Source organism: Ahaetulla prasina, chromosome 2 (genome assembly GCF_028640845.1).
Source record: "Ahaetulla prasina isolate Xishuangbanna chromosome 2, ASM2864084v1, whole genome shotgun sequence".
NCBI lineage: Eukaryota > Metazoa > Chordata > Lepidosauria > Squamata > Colubridae > Ahaetulla > Ahaetulla prasina.
The window spans coordinates 159,716,560-159,742,116 of NC_080540.1; the positions used below are offsets into that span (position 1 = coordinate 159,716,560).

At 41.3% G+C, this 25,557-nt stretch overlaps 1 protein-coding gene across 2 annotated transcripts in view; it reads left to right on the forward strand.

Annotated features, from left to right (window-relative positions):
* Positions 1-651: 651 nt before the first annotated feature.
* Positions 652-25,557, forward strand: part of CSRNP2 (cysteine and serine rich nuclear protein 2) — a 46,045-nt gene continuing 21,139 nt past the window's right edge. The window contains exons 1-2 of one of the 2 annotated variants that reach the window (XM_058166460.1): positions 652-888; positions 13,415-13,562. The gene's annotated coding sequence lies outside the window, so the exon portion shown is untranslated. The remainder of the gene's footprint in view (positions 889-13,414; positions 13,563-25,557) is intronic. The other variant, XM_058166461.1, reaches the window with a different exon arrangement.

A 25,557-nucleotide genomic window follows, 5' to 3' on the forward strand; every position in this document is an offset into this window, starting at 1 on the left:
TCCCTGCAGATGTATCACGATTGCAGAGTGTGATAAAATAGCACTCTCCACACACCCACAAACATCCTAACCTCAAGCAGTTCTGGAAAAAGTTCTCCTCCACTATCTGGAATACAAGATTATCTTGGTTTTTATTTTTAAAATAGACTCACTCAGAATAAGATGGCAACTTGAAGTTACAGGCTGGTAGCCTCTCCGGATTTTTTTTATTACCAGTCTTGTTCGATTATTATTATATTATTATTATTATTATTATTATTATTATTATTATTATTATTATTATTATTATTATTATTATTATTATTATTATTATTATTATTATTATTTAGCGAAAACAGCCAGGTTGCATTCTGGAACCTAATTTTAGCAAGCGCTGGAAGAAGCCGATGGGTTCCATTTCCCACGGTTCCAAGCGTTACGTGGTTCTTTTCATCCTCACCTCAGATGCCGCCGTTACCTGGACAAACTCACCCACCCAGCCCCCGCAACGTTCTATTGCGCAAGCACCGCCCTTCTGAGGGCGACTACGTTTCCCATGCTTCCGCGCGAGTGCAAGCGCGCCGCTTCCGGGGGCGGAGGGGGGAGGCGGGGCGCGCTGCGTCACGTGCCCCCTCCCTATAAAAGGCGACGCTGCGCCGGCAGTCCTATTGTTATCACCGACGAAGTTGGGGGCTGGTGGTCTGCCCGGTCTGGGCCGCCGCCGCCTGCGTGCCAGAGCCGCCCGCTGCCGCCCTTTGCTGCCTCTTTCCCGCTCCCTCCCCTCCGAAGGCACGGAGCTGCTACCTCCGCATCATCCCCTCTTGAGGGGATCTTGGGCTTCGCCCTGCAGCCCCGGCCTGTGTAGAGGGAAGGGAGGAGGGACCGGCGGGCGGGAGGAACCCTTACCCGGTGAGTGGCTGGATTCAGCTGGGCTGGCTGGCTGGCGTGAAGAGGAGGGCGTGCCTTGCGAGGGGCCGGGCTACACGGGGTCTTTTCGCGGTTGAGGGCGGGAGGGAGGGAGGGAGGGAGACCCTTACCCCGGTAAAAAGACCTAAAGGCGCCTGGTGAGGGGAGGGGTGATCCTCGCCGCCCTGGGGTGGCCCTTCCTTGTGGAAGGCTGGGCGATGTTTCCCTGGAAGGAGAGCGGAGAAGCGCCCCTTGTTCAGGCAAGGATGGGTTTTGAGGAGGGGGGCGAGGGGAAGGGAAAACGTGCCTCACCCTTTTACGTTGCAGGATGGAAGGAGGAGGAGGAGACGACGGGCTTCCCCTTTGGCTTTTTTTGCATTTGAATCCCCGGGCCAGGCTTTGGAGGTCTTGTTTTGTCGCAGCCCTTCCAAGTCGCTGCCTTGAAACAGGATTCCGGGATCGAACGCGGTGTGTCTCTAGGGCGATTTGGGAGCTGGTTGCCCTCCTCTCTTGAGCCTGATCGGAGGGTTTCTTGTGTGTTTCCAGGCGAGAGGTGGGGGGGAGGGTTTGGTGCCGCCTGTCAACTGGAGTTCAGGGTTTGCCTAAATGGGAGGTTGCAGTTAACCTCAATAGGAATTCCCTCCCTCCCTTGGCGTTTAAAGTGTGTAGCTACCTGAAGGTGAGGTCAGTAATTATCTCTTGCTGCGATTATTAAAATCGAGGGTTTGGTTGGAGGAGAGAGATCTTTTTCCAAGTGTCACTCACACCTGGTGCAAATAATCTAGATGTGGAACTGAAGGGGGGGGCGCGCAGAGGGAAAGGTTCGTTATCTGAGGCTGCATCACTGAGCCAAAAGTATCCCTCCAAAAGCCTAAGGATAAGTTTGTGGGAATTGTTGATGTTCTGATTAGGTTTTTATAGATACTTTTGCAAAAGCAGTTGTTTCCCCTCCCCCCTGTATATTGCCAGCTTTCATTCTTTAGTGTGAAAGGGGGGGGGTGACAACATGAGATTCACTAAAACAGAAGTGTTATGGGTGGCATTTGTGGGGCATTGCCCACTACCTTAATGTTGGATTTTAGCATGAGTCACTCAAAAGTTATGTTTTTTATACATACATCAGGGATTATCTTGTGTGACAGAAGATATCCTGAAAAATAGGCAAAAAGTTATGCCTTGGGATAAGATATTTTAATGTAAGGCTAACTTATTTTCAGTTGACTTTAGCCTTGAGGTTAATTCCTAATGTTGGGTTTAAAACAAAAATCTAAATACTACTGAAAGCTCTCTTTTTGGAAGATTCTAGAAAATCTTTTGACTAGTACTCCTACTTATGGCTAGGCCTTGGAATTTGAGGGCACATATAAGTTAATCATAGTAAATATTAATGTTTTGTCTTACTGATTTATTAATGCTAAAGAATTTATCTTCATTCTGAGAATATTAAATGAAATATAAAAACAAGCCTGAAAAAGGATACCTTAAATAGTAACTTTGGTAAAACAAGGATTTTTATATCTCTAGCAGTAAAGGTTTGACTATTCCTGCATTATGTTACATTCGATAATTTTCAGGAAGTGCAAAATTTTCTTCTGAACCATTGGAAGCCTAAGACAATTATCAATGATTCCAGTTTTTATAAGCTCCATAAGCTTGGAGGAGGAGGAGGAAAATTAGGACTTTGCAAGGTTTTAGATTCAAAGAGAAAAATATGTTTTGGGAGTACAGAGGAGCACTGCTACCAAATCAAATGCCTTTTCCTGCTGCGGCTATGGAAAGCAGCCATGTGATTCTAGGAAAAATTTCGACTCCATCCCTCCTCCACGTGCCTAATACCACTCTTTAAAAAACATACTTAAGTCTAAAATACTGCACCCTAGGAGTCATTAAGTTCAGGGTTTCAGGATACTGGAAGATCATCTGATAATTTTTCAAACTGAGTCAAAATGTGAAAATCATCCGGAATTTATTATAGGAGCCATTATGTTCTTACTGTGGAAACAAGGAATAATATCACTGTTAGATGATGTAAAGAAATTGAAGGAATGGTGATAAAAGAATTGGAAGATTTAAAGTAAGTTAATACTTCATTCTTCATGCTCATAGCAATTGTATATGGACAACTGTGGGAGAGATTCATATTTTTGCATAAAGGAAGTTGCTGGACTAGTTTCCCTTGATAATCAACTTTTTAAATGATTTCATTACTTGAAAATTATTTAACCCATATCAAAACTTTGTTTCAAAATTCAGCAGTCAAACCTTAGAAGGAAAAATACAGTTGGTAAGATTTATATTGTACTTTTTAGGTAATTTGATGTATAATAATTTAAACAATGGTACCTGTTACCCCCAAAATAAGACATCCTCTGAAGCTCAATCAGGTTTTTGAGCACATGGCAATAAGGCCAAGTATCTATTTCAGGGTTCAAAAAAATATAAGACAGGGTCTTATTTTTTGGGAAACATAGTATTATATAGAGTTATATTTATTTTTATAAATTTGTCATATGTATAACATTAATAAGAAGGGTTAAATTATTTGTTAAATTGTTCCAGATAAGTAACAAAGCAACTTCTTTTGCAATTTCTCCAAAGGTGTAGTCTCTATTGATCAGTAGCAGTGATGTCACAATAGTAGCTGTTTTAGAATGCTATCTTTCAAGATATTACTAATGTAAGGAGCATCTGTATTATGGTCAGATGTGAATGATACAAAAAAGTTAAATTTCTGTTATTACCAAAATATACAATTATTGATTTATAAGATACATTTCTTCAATGAAAACAAAAGCATAGAACAGACCTTAGGTTGTAAATGTAAACCTTGTTTTTCTTTGTTACTATTAAGTGGTGGTCATACATCTTCTTTAAAAAAATCAACAAATATTGCATATATTTAAAATATGTACATGAAATTATATAAACCTGGTTTTTCCCCCAAGCATGGTACCATAGTTTTCATAGTTGCTTACCTTTCTTTCCCCACTTTATTTTCATGATAATTCTGTAAATTAGTTTAGGCCCATGGTCACCCAGTAAATCAGTATCTAAGTTCCAGCCACCCAAAGCCTAGTTGATTCCCTTCCTTAGCTAGCATTTGCTTAAATTACTAACAAGAACATTGGAATTTGTCCTTTGATTTTATTGAGGGACTCAGCAAACTTTTGTGTGTGTGTAGCTAAGCTCACCTACAATATGATAAAATTGAACAAGAATCCAGTGATTGACATCTTCGGCTTTTACCTGACAAGTATATCTGTTGTAATCTAAATGAATTAGTTTGGTTAAAATGAAAATGTAGCAAATTTACGGTAATACAGTAGACTGGTCCTGCTATTCATACGTGGTTTCTATAGACTGATTCTCAAGAGATTGGAACCTGATAAGAAGGGGAAGTACATCTGGCTTGGGGAGAAAAAACCGCCCCTGAGTGCAAACCTTTGTGTCTGCTTTAGTGGGGAATAGCTAGGAAATAAATAACAATCCATCAAGAGAATCACAAAGGTAAAGTTTCAAGGTGAGTCTGCATATGTGCTCATTTGTATATGCTAGAAATCTAAACCACAAAAGAACAGTTTGAGTGTTGATTCATAATAGGGTACAATTATCTCTGGCTATACATTCAGGAAGGATATACTGGGAACAGAGTTGCCTTGTGTATCGAAGTCATGGAATTCCGTAAAGTTTAGAACAGGGATCACCAACCTTTCAGACCTCAGGGACCACTCAATTTATAATTTTAAATCCTGCAGACCACTAAAATGATCTGCCTAATGACCGGCTGGGTGGCCGTGGCTAGGTGGTCATGTGACTGGATGGGTGTGGCCAACTTGAGGTCACTTATGTCAAGGGGTACCTCTCTCACCCCTCTACTCCCAGCCACTCCTCACCTGCTTGGCTGGGCTCCTTAGGGCCCCAATAGGAAGCAGTTGTTGGAGCTAAGCAGCCACCATGAGAAAGAGCTGGCAAAACAGTTCAGTTCAAATTGGATCTGATCGAGAAGGAGGCTCAGTAGAAGCACCTCACTGAGGACTATGAGCATAGGCTTTTCAAGCAGAGGGAAGATCTGCGGGAGTGCAAGGCCGGGTACAGGCGCCTGGAGGCTTAGTGGGCTGAGATGGTCAGCCAGTTCCAGGCCATGATGCAGTCCCACTGGAACAAGGCCTTCCGGCTCTTTGCCACCAGCAGCACTTCCCTCCAACCTTCGCCCAAAGCTCTGCACCAGGAGGCTAAAACAGACCCCAAGTTGGAATTTCTGTCCCCCTCTGACCTACACAAAAAGACCCCAAAGAGGGAGACACTCTGCAGCAACACAAATGTTCATTGCACGTATCTGCCCCAGGAACTGTAGTTTGAGGACCCCTGATTTAGTGCAATATAAAAAAATGCAAATAATTTTTCTGCAGACCACCAAAATTTTCTCGTGGACCACCAGTTGGTGACCGCTGGTTTAGAAGATATAAATGAGACAGATTTTTCTATCGAACAACAGAGGATTCCCTATCTGTGTAAAAGCAAGTTAATAGGACTATACTATCACTCCTATCCTCTTGAACCAGGACAGTAAAACTGAACTGTTGAACGAAAAAAGAAATTAGAGAGGCATATGAAAAAGAAACTGATTTAACAGACTAATTTACTTTGATGGATGCAGCAGATCAGAGACGGCTCTTAGAATAATGTATGTTGCATCTAAAGTAATCTTAAAGAGGCAATTAACACAGCATCTGTGATGATTTACATTATATTCTTACTAACATCCCTACGCAAATGATATAAATTCCCACAATATCCTTTCATATTTAACAGATACTTTAACTGCAACTAACACCTCCCCCAAATGGTCTGTTAAAACAAGGTTTTACTCCAATAGTATTAGGAGCCTTCAGTAATCCTCACTTTGACTTTAAAATCTTGTTCTAGACATGAGGAAATCTAATTTCTAGAAACCCTAAATGATTATTTCTTGGAGTAGCTAGTCAAGGGAGCTATGATACTGGACTTTAAATAGCATCCACAATTTTGTTATTAAGCTAGTCACAAAGTAATTATTTTGTCAAAGCCTTCAATGTGAATATAAATGGATACTTGCTGGGAAAGGGCACACAGTCATTTTTTTGTTTCTGAAAAATAAATATCTAGAAGATGGGGGAGCTATTAAAAGTTGAATAGAGGAATAAAGAGAGCCAATTTCTCCACAACGTTTGGAGATAAAAAGCTATAATAAAGAATTTCAGGTAGAATGTATACCGGTACGTTAGATCAATGGTTCACAACATTTTCTTCCCCATGGACCCCCCTTTAAATATCATATGTGGCCTCGGACCACAAAGATTTAACTCAAGATTTAAACCATAACATTTTTTCAAGCCTTTGCAGGACCCCCTGTGATGACATCATGGACCCCCAGGGGTCTGCGGACCACTGGTTGAGAACCACTGCCTTAGGTCATGGTATCTAAATCAGCATCTATGGAGTCCAGAAGGGAATCTGACCGGTTAATGTGAAGGATCAAAGATGCAAGTGAGGAGAATAATCGAAGCAGTGAAGGAAAAATAATGATTTTGTGGAATGGATGGCGAAGTATATTAAGGTGACCTTAATTATCTTAGGATAGTGGGAGCTTTAAGGTGTGCTGAAGGAGAATATGGAAATATAGAAATGGAACTAATTTTGAGACTGTAGGACAGGTTCTCAGTTTGGAATATTGGTTTAAACTAAAAGAAACACAAGAAGTCTTTGATTAACAATCAGTCGGGACTAGAATGTCTGTCACTAAGTGACCTGATTGTAAAGTGTAACATCACATGACCTTGTTGGTTAGTGACAGTATTTCCCTGTTGCTGTCATTAAGTGAGAACTACCTGTAGACACAATGAGAGGTAATGTAAGACAACCTGACCAACTAAAAATAACCTTTGTATACAGGTGATACCTACTCAAGAGTTCTTACGTTCTACATGAAAAAATGTATTAATAAATCTTTTAATACTTGCATCTGTACAGAACAGTAGAAAAAAGCCAATATGACTACAATCTTTTAAAAATGACTTGAGGGGCTAGTAACAAGTTATTGATCAGATCTTCCTTTATTAAAAGAGAGACATGGCTTCTTCAAATGTAAGGCACTCTAACCTTGTAGACTATTTTGATAGTATGGGCAAAGCTTGTGGACAAGAATGATCCAATAAATACTACATAATTGGATTTTCAAAAAACTATAACAAAAGTCAGTCACCAAAGGTTCTTGAGCCATGGATAAATCATCATCTGCCATGGATAAGAGGACAGATACTCTCATAAATTGGCAGTAAACTAAAAACCAGGAATTGGAAAATAAGAATAAATAGGCAATTCCTACACTGATATTGTGCAAAATGGAGTCCTCTGGATACCAGAGCAGTGTTTTGCTTGTATATCCATGAGCAATGTGAAGGGACATATTTACAGGTTATACCAAATTATTCAAGATAGTAAAAGGATTGTGCAAATCACTAAAAGATTCTCTTCAAATAGGATGCATGGGTTTCAGAAGGGTAAATGCAGTTGAAAATAAAAGTCAAGTGATCAATCTTGGTATGCAAAAAAAAAAATCAGACTTCACCCATACATTAAACAAGATTTCAGCTGCCTGTGACTGATCAGAAATTGTGGTGGACTATTCAGTGAAAACATTAGCCCTTGCTCAGCTGTAAGATAGAAGGCAAACTCTGTACTTGGAATCACAAAGGAAGGATATTGAAAACAGAATTGCCCGTATTAACAATACTTTATACAAGGATATGCTACCTATATTATATACCCTTAGGCAAACCTAGAGTGCGCCATCGGAGTGTTGTATAGATTTCTAATCACAGCCTCTTAATATTATTGACCTAGGAGAAATGCAGAAAAGAGCAAGGAAAGAATGTAGTAACTGTCTCTCTTTAACTTGAAATGAAAGAGAAGACCTGACAACGGTGTACAAAATCCCACATTGCCAAGAGTTTCCCTTTCACAGTGGTAGAACCTGATTTTTTTCCCCATTGAAAATGAATACTGGCAGACGGCACAATTTTGGTTGTATTTATTGGCTATTTATTGACTCAGTTAACTTTGATAATTTGACCAGATAAACTTTTTGCTTTGGATTATATTCTTTCTTGCCAATATAGTCTATAAATAATATATGTATTTTGTATTTCCTGTTTGTATAAAAATTCTAATACAAAACTAAATGTTTAAAAGGTTTTCTGATGCTAATTTACAAAACAAGTGTGTTATTTGTGGAGAGAGATAATAGTTCTCTTCTTTTAAAATAGTTGGTTAGTATTTGTTTGATAGTGCATCAGTATTATCTTTGTACTGAACTATTTCAATCCTGATACTGATTATCTTTGTACTGAACTATTTCAATCTGGTGGCCCAGCTCAAATTCTGCACTAAAAACATTGTAGTACACATTGCTTTGGAATATGCCTTGTGTTTTATGCTAGATGTAACAGCTGTGAACTTTTTAAAAACAAGATCGGGCTTGGATCATTTGCATCCATCTGATGTTTAAGTCTTCTAATGATGTCATCTTATTCAAGGACAGTTTGTTTCTCTGCAGTGAAGGTGCCATGTCATTCTGGATGCATTATTTCTGCTTACAAGTATGTGGTAACTTAATGAAATTACATACTCCAGATTCTAAAAGATAAGATTTTATCACAGAGGGATATGGCAAAAGTCTATGGCCTGTTCTCCCCTTCTCCAAATTTTTCTTAGATACTTAAAAACAGTCTTTTAAAAAAGTCCCCTATTTCCAGGTTTAAGATGACTTTCGCTGATGAATGGTTCTCTATTTTTTGCCTAAGTTAAACTTTTTTCTTCAGTAATTCTGCAGCCTGATTCTTTTGCTACAGTGGAGATGTACTAGAGTTATGTCTAGGGAATTTCTCATCTTTATTTGGAACAATGTTATATCTACCTGCTTTTGCCTTCCCTTCAGTGATGGGAAGAATATAAAAACAAAGGTTTTCAGTAGGCATTTCCTCTGGTTGATTGTCCAGTTTATTTGCAATTTGGTTCTCCCAAAGCTTCAGAAAAAATACTTATTCAAGTAGACATAGAATTATGTTCTAGTCCTTATGTGACTGAACTGAGCAATTTTGTTCCAACTCATGAAATAAAAATGGCAGCAGATGCATTTGATTAATGAAATAAATGACTCCAAGAGATGGACTTTGAATTAATGGTGCTTGACTACGCTATCATGGTTTGAGCTAGGAATATTCCAGTTTATGATTTTAGCTGTAATGAAGGCTGCATTGATAACTCATCCTTCCTTCAAGAAGCTCAAGATAGCGTGTAATTCTCTTTCCACCTGCCCACTTATTTTTACTTCATCATTGAGTCTAACTGACAGAAGCAGAGATGATAATTAGACAAAAGTGGTATCTGTCTGGGTAGGAACATGAGTTAAATATCTTGTTCCTAGTACTGTATAATATTGTCCTAATACGGTACTCTTACCTGTGCCTCACATGGGCTGCTCAGCCTAGCCACTTATCTGTTTGTATTGATTTGAAAAAGAATAGCAGTCCAAGATAGGAAAGAATAGATTGCGAACCTGATCTGAAGTTCCAGTGCCCCTACTGTGGCATAGTCTGTTATTTGTACTTTAACAGATAAGGTACCATTCTGTACTTGACAAGTAATGTAAGAATTATCTGTAGTTTCAGCTTTGTTCCTCTACCCAAAGGCATTAAAGATGCCTCATAGCCTCAAATCAAACCTTATCACATTGCTGTGATATTTTTTGGGAAGGCAGACATATCTATGGCTATGCCTTTAGAGATTTTGCTGATGAAGGAATGGCTTTTATGCAGCAGAATGAAGTGTTCCCCAAACATCAGGATCACTGTGGTAGCCATCTTTTTCTGAATTAAAATTGAAGGAACATTTCACTCTGATAATTTTAAAGATTTCTGTTTAGAATTTATAAGCATACTTGCCTTCAGAGGAAACCTCACCTCCATTTACATTGACCTACTGTTTGAAATAGTGTCTTATTTAGGAAACAAGATATTCTAAATATTCTAGATATCTCAATTTGAGTGCTATATATCATTGCTTTTTAACAGTAAAATCACACTAAGTAAAGTCATTAGTTACAGCTGCTATTCCATTGCAGAGTGAAATGGAATAGTGAAGCTAATAGACATGGTAGGTAGCTCTCCACATACTTTAAATGCATTTTGTTTCTCTTGATAAATCAATTATTAAACAATTGAGCAACACATTTGTTTTTTGTTTCTTAGTTTTAATGTTGTCAATTTTGATGAGCAAATGTTTCTTTTTAAAGTCACCTCCCCACCTCCTTTTTTATTTTTTGTTAATATATTGTCCCCAAAAGTTTGTGTCTTTATCTAACAACTTTTGGTGTCACTAAATAGTAAGAGTGCAAGCACAATGATTTCAGTATCTTCTAGTACAGGCAGTCCTAGCTTAGCAATTGGGAACAGCAACTTTGTTGCTAAGTGCAACAGTTGCTAAGGAAAACATCAGGTGATCTTGAGGAACAATTTTGCTTCTGTCTTCACAATTAACTCTGCTTGTTGCAAGCCAGTTGTGAAACACACTAGCGGTGTGTGACTATGGGACAATGTAATGATTCCTGCAAATGCGCTGATTGAAAAGCTCTTTTTATACTGTTGTAACTTTAAATGGTCTCTAAACAAGGCAGTTTGTAAGCAAAGAACTAGCTTTATCAATATTTGTGGAAATTACTCTCAAGTCAAATAAGGACATTTAACAAAGATTACACTTTTGGGGAACTATTTTGAATTGACTACACACAATAGAAAAAAATGAAGCATTCTATTTTATACAGGTAGTATTTTTAGTTGATCTTATTCACACATTTTTCTTTCCCATTTTAGATGAATGCAAGTAAAATAATCCAAAGAATTTGAATGGAATATGCTAGCAACGTAATTATTTTCAAGATGGTCACCTGCTTTATATTTCTGTCTTAGAGACTTTTATTTTGGAATGCAGATTGCTTTATCTTGAGAGAACCATTCTTAAATGTTTCAAAGTTGATAGAATAGTATAGGCAATACTAATGTAAATTCTGGATTGTTTACACATACCCCTGAAACACTAGTGAAGATTAGATTTGGCAGCCTATGTTGAATAAGACAATATTAATAATACAATATTAAAATCTTGTCAAACAATTGTGGGAAGCCGTAATTGCAGCCAGTGAGTCAATTTTAATTTTTAATATAGTAAATGTTGATAAATTCTGTTTTGTTTTTTTTAAAAAAAAACCTCTTTTGAGGGCCTCTGTAATTTTTAAAGGTGGGGTGGGTCATGAGAGAAAAATATTTTAAGGAACACTGATTCAACACATAAAAATTGTAATAAAAGAGACAAAGCCCTGATAATTACAATTCCACAATTACTATATAAAATCATTTAATCTCCTAAACAATTGTAAAAATTCCTTCATGTGCTCAACACTTGATTTCTTTTTAGTTTAAGTTTAACTATTAGTTTAGATAGATTCCAGTGAGTTTGCTTAAGGAAAAAAAATAAATGAAAACAACCAAACTCTGAAAGGGAGGGAAGAAATGCCCTGGTGGAGGAGAAGGAACATCAGAACTAATGTGGCAGTCTGGTAGGAGTTATTTTGATTACCTGACCATAGCTTAGAGACGAAACCATGTCGCATCTGTTCTAAGTTTCCAGAGGCAAGGAAACAGCCTTGAGAATAAGATGCTAAACTGGGACCAGTTCAACCAGGTGTGGGTAAACCTAGAGCAGGCTTTGAATTTCATATATCACCTTCATTTGGTATAGACCAGGGGTCTGCAAACTTGGCTCTTTTAAGACTTGTGGACTTCAACTAAGCTGGCTGAGGAACTCTGGGAATTGAAGTCCACAAGTCTTAAAAGAGCAAAGTTTGCAGACCCCTGGTATAGACCTTCTGGAAAAGCATGCCTTCCTTTATATTTCAGTTTTTTAAGTATGATAGTGGCTAAAATTACATTATCTTTCTTTAAAACAAAGCAATGAGGAACCTGCAGATGTTACAATTTGATTGCTGGAAACAACAGATGCTGCCAGGAATATCTGGAATGAATTTTATTTAAAGATGTAGGGCTAAAAATCACCATGCAACCAATTACTGAGAGGATTGTTGCCTGTACCAACTGTTCCCATTTCCTACTTCTTGCCACTGCTACCATCTGTACTTCTTAAGGAAAAAAATTGCCCAAGGATAGATTCCCCCAGTATACATTATGAAAGGGTGATGCAGACCTCTACCAGATTTGATAGGGATCGTTAATTGTTGTATATCGCACCACTGTTATAGTTAAACATTTGATTTAAATGCTTGTCTAGGGTCTTCTCATACTTGGCTATCTGTTGTACAGTATATCTAGCTGCAGGTAGTTCATACCTGTGTCTGGTTTACTAATGCCTAGTGTATAGAAAAATCTCAGCTGGAAAGATTGCTGGCTCAAGATTGGTAACTTCAGTGTGATAAATTTTTAATACGGAGATTAAATTTAAACCACAGACTTGCCCAACAGCTTTTAATTCTTGAAGTTATATCAGAAGATACATTGATAAGTGTTCTTAATGGATCACCACATATACAGCTTTATCATCTAGCACTTAAAGGGAGCCAGTCAAGTATGACTCAATTTCCAGATAAGCAGCTTTTGACTTGGTGGACATAGCCTTCCGCAAGGTTGTGAAGACCTGGTTTCCCCCCGCCCTGCCCCCCAGTAAATGAGTTTGTTATGCAAACCCTTGATTATTGCATTGTGATTAATTGTATTTTACCGTAGATAGATACATTGAAAGATGGGAAGAAAACATATTTTTTGGGATTGATGTTAGCTGCTCAGAAGAATTGTTGCTTCTGGAATATTTCCCATTCTCTTACTGTTATTTTTGTAAAATTGCTAAAGAGGCAAGAGCTTGAAGGCTGTAGGCAAGGTAGGGATAGCAGTGGCCAAATGACAGCAAAAAGAACAAAGGATAAAATAGAATGAAGTGACTTGGCAGAGGGTTGTAGTCAAGCTACAGAGCCTGCAGTAAACAAAGGTACAAAAGCAGCAACAATGAATATGGTTTGTGCAAAAATGAGAGCAAGAGAGAGAGAGAGAGATCCTTCAATATAATTACAAAGCGTTGTTATTGAATTACACAGCACCAAACTTTACTTAGCCAGAAACAAAGGCAGCTGTGTTACTAGCAAGAAATTGTGTCCCCTTATACTGACTGGCATCTGTATAGTGTGCATGAAAGATTAATTGTATGAAGTTCTTTTGAATACCAGTGTTAGACATAACATATCTACCGTTTGTCTAATTCTTCAGTGATGAGGATCAGGGTCATAGATGTACAATGCACACGTGCCCCTAGCATCAGTTTGTGAAAAATGAAGGTCTTTCAAAAGTGACTGAAATTCATCATAAGCTTTGGAAAAACTGAAGTTAAAATCCCTTTTGATGGCCAAATTTCCTTTATTATGCCTCTATAGAGAAGAACATTTGTCACTTGCCTGAAAGAAGGACCAGATACTTGCCAGAAGGGATGTAAAATCAGATCATGGCTACATCCCTGCAATACTCCAAAGTATCTAGGCAGATAGAAGTCCTTGCCTAAAGGAAGTCTCTAATGAAAAGGCAGTAAGTATTTTTCTCTCTGCAACTTCTGCCTTCTTATGGTTGTTTTTAATCATTGGCTGAAACTTGCTGCTTGATTCTTTCAGCTACATTCTTGGCTACTCCCACATGGAATATCTGTGCTGTTGCCACTTTACCCATGCCACTTAATTGTCTATTTTCCCCCATCTGTGTGTGAGTAGAGTTGTGACAGGGGAAAAAAAATATGGAATGTATTTCATTTCAATTTCGATATTTATTACAGTCATGGACCGCCACAATATTTCATAAATTATGAACATGTTACATGGGAAATGGAGAATTTAAAAATGTGTTTGTTTCCTCTCCACCCCCTTCCTTATTATTTCTGCTTTTGAGTGTTGTGTCACTAGAGCACTTCTTAGAGAGCAAGTAAGATACTAATCCATGAGATCCAAATAATCTATGAGTTTTGGGGTTTGTTTTTGACAAAAGATTTGGGGTGTGATGTCTTGGCATGTTTCTCACCTCTATACTACAATTGAGTTTTGTTTCTAAGCATTTTGTATACTCACTACAGTAGTAATTTTTGATCTTTGGAAGGTTGAGTGAGTATAAAGATGTCCCTAATTCAAGATCACCCCTGAAGAGCCAGTCTATGCAGTTTTCTTGGCAGAGATACAGAATTAATTCAACTTCAAGAATTTTTTTTCCTACTTCCCAGTTTAGGATTTCCCAGGTTATCCCCCATCTAAGTGCAAACTCTGGACCAGCATTATTTCCAACAATAATCAAGTTTGGCTAGGTGCTACGATTTGCTGGCACATAAGCAATTACGTGTAGGAGAGAATGCTGATGTTTATCACTTCTTCTTTTTTTAAAATTTAGGACAAATTTGAACTAAAAGTTCTTGAATTTATACAAGGTTATGCAAGCTGTCTTCCAAGTGAAGTGCTTTGATGATTATATAGTCAGAATACTGGATGTGAAAAAGCTTTCAAGAAAAAGAATCATACTTCTCTAATCAAGGCTGTTATGTTGGCTGCTCAACATCAGTATTATGTTGGATGTAATGTCCTTAATAACCCATTTTTTAGAATATGCTAATAAGAAAGCAAAAGATGTAGCTACCACTCTTAAGTGTAATTTTATTGTAGTGTAGGTGTCACACCATAGTTACTAATGTAGCTTTTGGGAAAATTAGCATAAGGCAAGGAGAGTAATCTGTCTGTCTACTTGGGAGAAGCCTCCCTATTCTAGGGGACTTCCTGTGAAGAAAGAAAATTACAAACTGCTCTGTAAGTTGCTCAAAAGCAGACATGATTGGAGCAGAATATAAGCTGAATTAATTGTTTCCCTGTGCTGGAGCTGGCATGGAATATAATTGCAGCCAGGCTCACCAACATACATGCCCAGCCAGCTTTCTTGATTTGATATGTAGCTCTTTCCATTAGGAAATCCTTGAGGGTAATGCAAATTTACATTATTGTAGCTTTCCATTTAATTCTGCAGTAATAAACTACATATTGGAACAAAGCCAAATATTGGACGTTTGGGGTGGCTAGAGAGAAAAACGGGAGGAAACAAGTTAATAAATGATAGAAGATTAAAAATACAACTTATTTCAAATTGGATTTGAACCCTGGTAACAACATGAAACGCATCCATGCAGTTTTCTTAACAATATAAAAAGTGTTTGCGATTGCCTTCTTTGATCGATTTTTGTTTGATTTCCCAGTCTAGAATGGAGACTGCCAGCAAAATTATATCTATGTATTTATTCATGCTTATCCTTGCTTAGGGGTTTTTTTTTGCAAGAAAATCAAGATTGAGTAGATGTTGCTGTCTGGCTGGGGGTTAAGACCAAACATATTACAATAGAGCTTAACTAGACTGCAGTTAGGTTTGACTGAATAATAAGAAGAAGAAGAAGAAGAAGGAGAAGAAGAAGTAGCAGTAGTAGTAGTAGTAGTAGTAGTAGTAGTAGTAGTAGTAGTAGTAGTATTTATTTTTTATTTTATTTATTAATCGTATTTATATACCGCCCTATCTCCCGAAGGACTCAGGGCGGTTCACAGGCATTTAAAAACATATAAATATAAATACAGAATAAAAACAATTAAGAAACTTATTTGAAAGCCCGTTAATTAAAATATACAAATAAAACCCAATTAAAACCCATGAATTTAAAACCTAGCTCAGTCCTGCACAATTAAATAAATATGTTTTAAGCGCGCGGCGGAAGGTCCGAAGGTCCGGAAGCTGGCGGAGTCCGGGGAAGTTCGTTCCAAGGGTGGGAGCCCCACAGAAGGCCCTTGCCCTGGGCGTCGCCAGACGACATTGCCTTGCTGACGGCACCTGAGGAGACCCTCTCTGTGAGAGCGCACGGTCGGTGAGAGGTATTCGGTAGCAGTAGGCGGTCCCGTAAGTAACCCGGCCCAATGCCATGGGCGCTTTAAAGGTGGTCACAAGACCTTGAAGCGCACCGGAAAGCCACAGGTAGCCAGTGCAGTCTGCGCAGGATGGGTGTTATCACGGGAGCCACGAGGGCTCCATCTATCACCAGCGCAGCCGCGTTCTGGACTAACTGCAGCCTCGGATGCCCTTCAAGGGAGCCCCATGTAGAGAGCATTGCAGTAATCCAGGCGAGGCGTCACGAGTGCGTGGTGACCGTGCATAGGGCATCTCGGTCCAGAAAGGCGCAACTGGCGTACCAGGCGAACCTGGTAGAACGCTCTCCTGGAGCGGCCGTCAAATGGTCTTCTAGAGACAGCCGTTCATCCAGGAGGGCGCCTAAGTTGCGGACCCTTTCCATCGGGGCCAATGACTCGCCACCGATGGTCAGCCGCGGATTAAGCTGACTGTACCGGGATGCGGCATCCACAACCACTCTGTCTTGGCGGGATTGAGCTTGAGCCTGTTTCTCCCCATCCAGACCCGTCGGCCTCCAGACACCGGGACAGCACTTGATAACCGTTGGGGTGGTCCGGTGTGAAAAAGCTTTCAAGAAAAAGAATCATACTTCTCTAATCAAGGCTGTTATGTTGGCTGCTCAACATCAGTATTATGTTGGATGTAATGTCCTTAATAACCCATTTTTTAGAATATGCTAATAAGAAAGCAAAAGATGTAGCTACCACTCTTAAGTGTAATTTTATTGTAGTGTAGGTGTCACACCATAGTTACGAATGTAGCTTTTGGGAAAATTAGCATAAGGCAAGGAGAGTAATCTGTCTGTCTACTTGGGAGAAGCCTCCCTATTCTAGAGGACTTCCTGTGAAGAAAGAAAATTACAAACTGCTCTGTAAGTTGCTCAAAAGCAGACATGATTGGAGCAGAATATAAGCTGAATTAATTGTTTCCCTGTGCTGGAGCTGGCATGGAATATAATTGCAGCCAGGCTCACCAACATACATGCCCAGCCAGCTTTCTTGATTTGATATGTAGCTCTTTCCATTAGGAAATCCTTGAGGGTAATGCAAATTTACATTATTGTAGCTTTCCATTTAATTCTGCAGTAATAAACTACATATTGGAACAAAGCCAAATATTGGACGTTTGGGGTGGCTAGAGAGAAAAACGGGAGGAAACAAGTTAATAAATGATAGAAGATTAAAAATACAACTTATTTCAAATTGGATTTGAACCCTGGTAACAACATGAAACGCATCCATGCAGTTTTCTTAACAATATAAAAAGTGTTTGCGATTGCCTTCTTTGATCGATTTTTGTTTGATTTCCCAGTCTAGAATGGAGACTGCCAGCAAAATTATATCTATGTATTTATTCATGCTTATCCTTGCTTAGGGGTTTTTTTTTGCAAGAAAATCAAGATTGAGTAGATGTTGCTGTCTGGCTGGGGGTTAAGACCAAACATATTACAATAGAGCTTAACTAGACTGCAGTTAGGTTTGACTGAATAATAATAAGAAGAAGAAGAAGAAGGAGAAGAAGAAGTAGCAGCAGTAGTAGTAGTAGTAGTAGTAGTAGTATTTATTTTATTTTTTTTTATTTATTAATCGTATTTATATACCGCCCTATCTCCCGAAGGACTCAGGGCGGTTCACAGGCATTTAAAAACATATAAATATAAATACAGAATAAAAACAATTAAGAAACTTATTTGAAAGCCCGTTAATTAAAATATACAAATAAAACCCAATTAAAACCCATGAATTTAAAACCTAGCTCAGTCCTGCACAATTAAATAAATATGTTTTAAGCCCGGCGGAAGGTCCAAGGTCCGAAGCTGGCGGAGTCCGGGGAAGTTCGTTCCAAAGGGTGGGAGCCCCACAGAGAAGGCCCTTGCCCTGGGCGCCGCCAGACGACATTGCCTTGCTGACGGCACCTGAGGAGACCCTCTCTGTGAGAGCGCACGGGTCGGTGAGAGGTATTCGGTAGCAGTAGGCGGTCCCGTAAGTAACCCGCCCAATGCCATGGAGCGCTTTAAAGGTGGTCACAAGACCTTGAAGCGCACCCGAAAGCCACAGGTAGCCAGTGCAGTCTGCGCAGGATGGGTGTTATCACGGGAGCCACGAGGCTCCATCTATCACCCGCGCAGCCGCATTCTGGACTAACTGCAGCCTCCGGATGCCCTTCAAGGGGAGCCCCATGTAGAGCATTGCAGTAATCCAGGCGAGACGTCACGAGTGCGTGAGTGACCGTGCATAGGGCATCCCGGTCCAGAAAGGGGCGCAACTGGCGTACCAGGCGAACCTGGTAGAACGCTCTCCTGGAGACGGCCGTCAAATGGTCTTCTAGAGACAGCCGGTCATCCAGGAGGGCGCCTAAGTTGCGGACCCTTCCCATCGGGGCCAATGACTCGCCACCGATGGTCAGCCGCGGATTAAGCTGACTGTACCGGGATGCCGGCATCCACAACCACTCTGTCTTGGCGGGATTGAGCTTGAGCCTGTTTCTCCCCATCCAGACCCGTACGGCCTCCAGACACCGGGACAGCACTTCGATAGCTTCGTTGGGGTGGTCCGGTGTAGAAAAGTACAGCTGGGTGTCATCCGCATACAGCTGATACTTCACACCGAAACCACTGATGATCTCACCCAGCGGCTTCATGTAGATGTTAAACAGGAGGCGAGAGAATCGACCCCGCGGCACCCCACAAGTGAGGCGCCTCGGGTCGACCTCTGCCCCCTGTCAACACCGACTGCGACCGGTCGGAGAGATAGGAGGAGAACCACCGATAAGCGGTGCCTCCACTCCCAATCCCTCCAACGGGCGCAGCAGGATACCATGGTCGATGGTATCGAAAGCCGCTGAGAGGTCTAATAGGACCAGGGCAGAGGAGCAACCCCTATCCCTGGCCCTCCAGAGATCATCCACCAACGCGACCAAAGCCGTCTCCGTGCTGTAACCGGGCGGAAACCGGACTGGAGCAGGTCTAGATAGACAGTTTCATCCAGGTGCAAGGGAAACTGATATGCCACCATACTCTCTACAACCTTCGCCGCAGCGAAGGTTGGAGACCGACGATAGTTACCTAAAACAGCGGGTCAGGAAGGCTTCTTAAGGAGGGCCTCACCACCGCCTCTTTCAAGGCGGCCGGAAGACACCTCCACCAAAGAAGCGGTCGTAATCGCCTGGAGCCAGCCTCGTGTGACCTCCCGAGTGGCCAGCACCAGCCAGGAGGGGCACGGGTCCAGTAAACATGTGGTGGCATTCAGCCTACCCAGCAACCTGTCCATGTCCTCAGGAGCCACAGGGTCAAACTCATCCCAAACAATATCGCCAAGACCACCTCGAACATCTCACCCGCATCACCGCAATCTTGGTCCAACCCATCCCGAAGCTGAACGATTTTATCGTATAGATAACCGTTAAACTCCTCAGCACGGCCCTGCAGCGGGTCATCCCGCTCCCCCTGATGTAGGAGGGAGCGGGTCACCCGAAACAGGGCGGCTGGGCGGTTATCTGCCGATGCAATGAGGAGGCGTAGCTCGCCTCGCTTCCTCAATGCCACTAGGTAAGTCCTAGTATAGGACTTCACTAGTGTCCGATCAGCTTCGAGCGGCTAGACCTCCAGGAACTCTCTAGGCGTCTTCTCCGGCGCTTCATCCTCTCAGCTCCTCGGAGAACCAAGGAGCCGGTTGGGACCTGCGCCGGGTCAGAGGCCGCAAAGGCACGACACGGTCTAAGGCCCCGCCGCCCGCTCCCAGGCCGCCAAGTTCCTCAGCCGAGCCGTGGGCCAGACCCTCAGGAAACGGCCCAAGCTCCGTCCGGAACCCATCAGGGTCCATCAGGCGCCTGGGCGGAACCAACGTGTCGGCTCCGCCTCCCTGCGGTGGTGAATGGCGGTCAGAAAGTCTAGCGAAGAAGAGTGATCTGACCATGACAAAGGTTCGATGACTATTTCCTTTAAGTCCAGATCTCTCAACCACTGTCCAGAGAGAAAAATCAGGTCCAGAGTGCCACCCCCAATGTGAGTAGGGCCATCAACTACTTGGGTCAGATCCAAGGCCGTCATGGAAGCCGTGAACTCCCGAGCTGCCGTCGATGATGAGCGGAAGATGGCAAGTTAAAGTCCCCATGACTAAAAGTCTGGGGTCTCAACTACCACCCAGCCAGCATCTCCAGGAGCTCGGGCAGGGCAGCTGTCACGCAGCAAGGAGCCAGGTACATGATCAGCAAGCCCATCTGCACCCCCCGGCCCCATCTCACAAAGAGGGATTCGCACCCGGCAATCTGAGGTACAGTGGTCTCCCTCGGCTCTAGACTCTCTCTAATCACAACCGCCACCCCCCCACCCCTACCCTGGGCCCTCGGCTGATGGAATGCACGGAAACCCGGCGGGCACATCTCTACAAGGGGCACGCCCCCTTCAGTGCCCAACCAGGTCTCCGTAATGCCCATAAGGTCCGCGGAACCCCCCTGTATAAGATCACAAACAAGGGGGGCTTTGTTCACCACAGACCGAGCATTGCACAACATCAACCGAAGGCCCAGGCTCTGAGGATCCTGACCATCCGGGGAACGGGAAAAGTCCAAGGGGTCGGAGCGCGTGATCGCTTTAAGACATCGAGCACGCGCTCCCGGAATTTGATATGACCCCTCGCTTCCGCCATACCTGCCCCTCCCACTTACCGTGTCAATAGGACCACCCTCACAGATAGGAACAGACTCCTCCCCCATAACCTCCGAACCTGATAATAAAAAACCGCCGCGAGCATGTGCAGGAACTGGCCCCTTACCCGACGGGTTACCCCCATTACCCGCCCTTACCCTCCCACCCCTTAAAAATTCCCTCTCTAAAAAACCCCACAAGCTCTTCTTTTTCGCATGCCACCTCTGTGGGTCCCAAGACCCGTCATGGAGGCCGGCCCTCGATAATGAGGAGGGCCATTCCTGCGAGGCGGGGGCACCTCGCAGGCGCAAGAGTTCACAAGCAGTATAATGCGTAGCAGCTGAGACTAAGAATCGGCAAAGTAGAGGCTCCATCTCCGGATGGCAAGATGATGACTGATGGTACTAGTCCAGAATGAAGGCATACAAAGAATGGAACAGCAATTAGCACCGAATGACAGTCAAGATGGTATTCTGTCCGGTGCCTAGTCCAAACATCCTGGAACCGGGGGTGAGGGGAAATGGTATTCCAGTCGCTGGTAGTTGTTGTTGTTGTTGTTGTTGTTGTTTTGGAACACAGTACCCCGGATATTACAATTGTGGAGAAGAAAAAAGTGTGGATCGTCAACATTGCCATAGCTGGTGACAGCAGAATTGACAAGAAACAACCTGAAAAACTCACCAGATATCAGGACTTGAGAGTCAAACTGCAGAGACTCTGGCATAAACCAGTGCAGGTGGTTCCAGTGGTACTCGGCACACTGGGTGCTGTGCCTAAAGACCTAGGCAAGCACTTAAAAACAATTGGCGCTGACAAGATCACCATTGGTCAGCTGCAGAAGGCCACCTTACTGGGATCTGTTCGCATAATCCGCTGATACATCATGCATTTTTAAACGCTTGGGAAGTGTTTGACTAGTGATTAGTGATACGAAATCCAGCATAGTTATCTCGTTTGCTGTGTATACTGTCATTTTGTGTATAATAATAATATAATAGTAGTAGTAGTAATATAATAGCCTTTATTGTCATTGTACGTCATGTATACAATGAAATTGGACAGATCTAGAAAACCAATCATTCATCCATTCCAATTAGCACATACTGTGCATAGGGGACCACCTTGATAAGTAGTGAGGTATCTTAGATTTGTCTAAGATACCTCACTACTCAGTAATCATAAGTCACAACAGGAAGTCCTCGACTTACAACCCTTTGTTTAGTAAGGACAAGAGAAATGAAAAAAGTGGCTTATGACTGTTTTTCGCATGACCGTTGCAGCATCCCTATGGTCATGTCATCAAAATTCAGACGCTTGGCAACTGATTCATATTAAAATGTTTGCAGTGCCCTGGAGTGATCTCCTTTTGTGGCCTTCTGACAAAGACAGTGGGGGAGCCAGATTCACTTTACAACTCCTGTTACTAATTTAATAACTGTAGTGATTCACTTAACAACCATGGAAAGAAAAGTCATAAAATGGAGCAAAAGTCACTTAACAATTGCCTCAGCAACCAAAATTTTGGGCTCAGTTGTGGTTGTAAAACTAGGGCTACTGGTACTTTTTTTTCCCTTTTCTCTTTATCTTGTTTGTATTTGTATTTTAACCCACAATAACCTCTATTTTTATTTTTATCTTAATGTTGTGCTCCCTTCCCAAAGCCAAGCGTATTTTCTTACCTTTCACCATGCTAGGCCACTTAATGCCAAAGCAATAGAGTAGAATTCCTCTTGCGCCGAACACCAGGGCATGAAAAAGAGCCAATTAAAAAGCTGGCTGCATTTCCCTACTTTTTAGTTAAATAAGGCATCATTAAGCCTCTTCGGTATTCCTTCTCTTTAGCATATTTCTTTTCTCTGCTTCTTGTGGGTCACATCTTTTAGCTTTTGTGATCTTGTAGGAGGAGGAAACCTTTTGACAGTTGTAAGCTGATTTGGGGTTTTGAGTACATTGTAGCCATTATTTTAAAATGGTTGCCATGGGAAAGCTTGCCAGTTCTGAAAATGCTTAGCCTGATTAGTCTGGCCAGTTGCAGACGCCCGTTTATCTGAAGACAAGTTGATTGACATTGGTCTCCATTAATCCCTTTAGCCATCCTCAGATCATGTTTGATCTGATCTTGGTTCTGGGTGTTTTCCTGGACACCTGGCATAGTAACAGATAAAATCCCTAGGATGCATCCAGTTACCATTTCTATTTTCTAAGAACGCCTTTGTGGGGCCCAGAGACATTCTTTTACACAAAGCCAATATTTGTAATTGGAACTTCGTTTTGCGGTGTGCCAGATAACCCATTTAATATTTTTCTTAAAAGGATCTAAAAATAAATTAATGTCAAGGGGGGATGGAAGCCTGATGGGTACCAAAGATGTCCACATTCAGATGTTCTCCAGCCTTGAATAGAATTTCCGTACAATCCTTTGATTGAGAGCAAAATGGCAGTGAGGGTGGAAGTGGAGGAGACACAATAGACACAAAGTGCCTATGAAGTTTGAAAAGGAATTCCAATGGGGAAATGTGATTTTTTTCCCCCAGCAGGAGTTGGTTAATCACATCAAAGCCTTGCTTTTTACTGATTCTTTTTTTTTTTTTTTTTGTCTAAGAAACAGGGTAGCATTAGTGAGATTACAGCATCATGAATGCAGTCTATAAAGAGATGTAATTGCCAGGCAGCTAAGGCAAAGCTGGAAATAGAGCCCCCAATCCAAGAAACAAAATTGTATGGGTATTGGATTTGGGTTATATAATCATACAACTCTTATGAAGTTATAAGAGCTGTGGGGGCGCAGTCGTTAGAATGCAGTATTGCAGCCTAACTCTACCCACTGCCAGGTGTTTGATCCTGACTGGCTCAAGGACTGGCCTTCCATCCTTCTGAGGTGGGTAAAATGAGGAGCCAGATTGTTGGGAGCAATATTCTGACTCTGTAAACCACTTAGAAAGGGTTGTAAAGCTCTGTGAAGCCGTATATAAGTCTAAGTGCTATTGCTAAGTGCTATCGTAGGCCCCAACCCTCCAATCCTTTTGTAAGGGCCTAAAGACCTGGCTCTACCAGTTGGCCGGCAGCCCCAATGGAAGAACAGCACAGTGGATGTGGTTGATCGAGTAACAGCTGATCCCACATCCCCTTATTCTGCCCCCTCCCCCGTGTATTTTTGATTTTAATCTTGATTTTAATTTAATCTAGTTTTAATGTAGAAGTAATTTTATATCTGTAAGCCCAGAGTTACCTTATGGTAAGATGGGCAGCCAATGAATTTTATAAATAAATGAACAAACGTTTCCTATATTCTTTTCCCCATCTATTAATTACCAAGTTATTCAAAAATATTCATTTTCAGTAAAACTTTTTGTACATTTGTTGCAGTTTACTTTTAAGTGGCAGAATCTGCTCAGAAGTTTCTCATGTGACCCTTATACTCTTTTTATTTTAAATACATTTTGATACCACTGCATTCTGGTAAATAAAAGTATTGAAATATTCAAAAGAATGCTAGAATCTGCTGAGTGATGTAGATTTAATTAACTGTATGGCTTCATTTTGAAAGTGTCCCCATTCCTCAAAAATAGCACAGCTACAAGCCTGAGAGAGCCCACAGATCTTCCATTAAGTTTGTGACTTCCTAATCCCAGTTGAAAAACCATTTTTCAGAGAATAGGTTAATTACAGGGGGGGAAAGCCCTCATTCTCCCAGCGTCCTAATTCTATCATGCAGAGGAAAACAGGCACCAATAGGCAGCCTCACCTTGGTTTCTAAGATAGTCTAGTTCTCCTGCTTTAATGACCCTATAAGTCTACTGAATATTAGGACTATGTCATAAGGCATTAGTAGCCATGCCCTATTCCTATATTTTCTACTACTTTCTAGTGAGATGTACTGTTAGGCTTATGTCTGGATGTCTTTTCAACTGTGAAAACCCATTAAATTTCCATTTAATATTTGAGGCAAGAAGAGGATGGCTAGGTTCACATATCACAACAAACTATGGTTTAGTGTAGGTATGAACTCAACCAACTAATGCAAGCAAACCCTAGTAAAAATATAGCATAAGGTGAAGTATGAACCCAGTTTTTAGCTTATATAAGGCTCAGTTTCCACAGTGTTGCCGTGAGGCTTGAGGAGTGAACATTTATAAAGCCATCTGAGCATAAAACATTATACTCGGCACTGCATTAGAAAACCTTGTTCAATCAGCAGAGCCTGCCTAGTCATATGAAACTTTCGTTTTGTGAATCTGGGGAATGAATTAAATTGCATCCTCTCCCTCTCTCTGACAAATAGGAGCCTACTTGCAAACCTGCAAAACTAATTTTGGGCTTAGTGCCCACAGTTGATGTTTGCCTTTTGAAGCTGAGTGTTCCCATTTGTGAATTCCTCCTTTCAGATTCCTTCTTACTTCCTTTTCTAAGCTAAATAATTCCCTTGAAGGTTTTCCTTCTTCTCTACCTTTTCCTTCAGTTCTTCCCACCCCCACCCCTTTTGTAATTGACTTGTTAGTGGTTTTTCACCAAGGGGATCCTACTGTCTTTCTTATTGGTTCCTAAAGTCTGTAGGATGTCTTCAAGATGTTTGGAATTCTTTGCCATAATGAAAAGCAGGTGATGCTCCTTTTGATCAATGAAGCTCTTCTCATTTACAAATAGCAGGTTTCATGTTGCTGCTCTTTGGATGGTTCAGTGGACAGATGGGGAGGAGAAACATGAGTCTAAAGCTTTGGCCTCTGAGGGTTTTTTCCCCAACTTTTTTTTTTATAAAGAGTTCTAATGATTGTTTTAGTGAAGACATCAAAACCTTTTAAGTTACTGTAAGATTTTGCAGAATCCAGAAAAAATGCAGTTTTAAGCTTGCTTCTGTCAGGTAACAAGTGAATAGGATGCTTCTGGATCTGTTGATTTTTTAAAAAAAAAAAGTTTGGTAGAAAGCTTTTAGAGTAAAGTGCAATAGGTTCTTTCAAGGGTGAG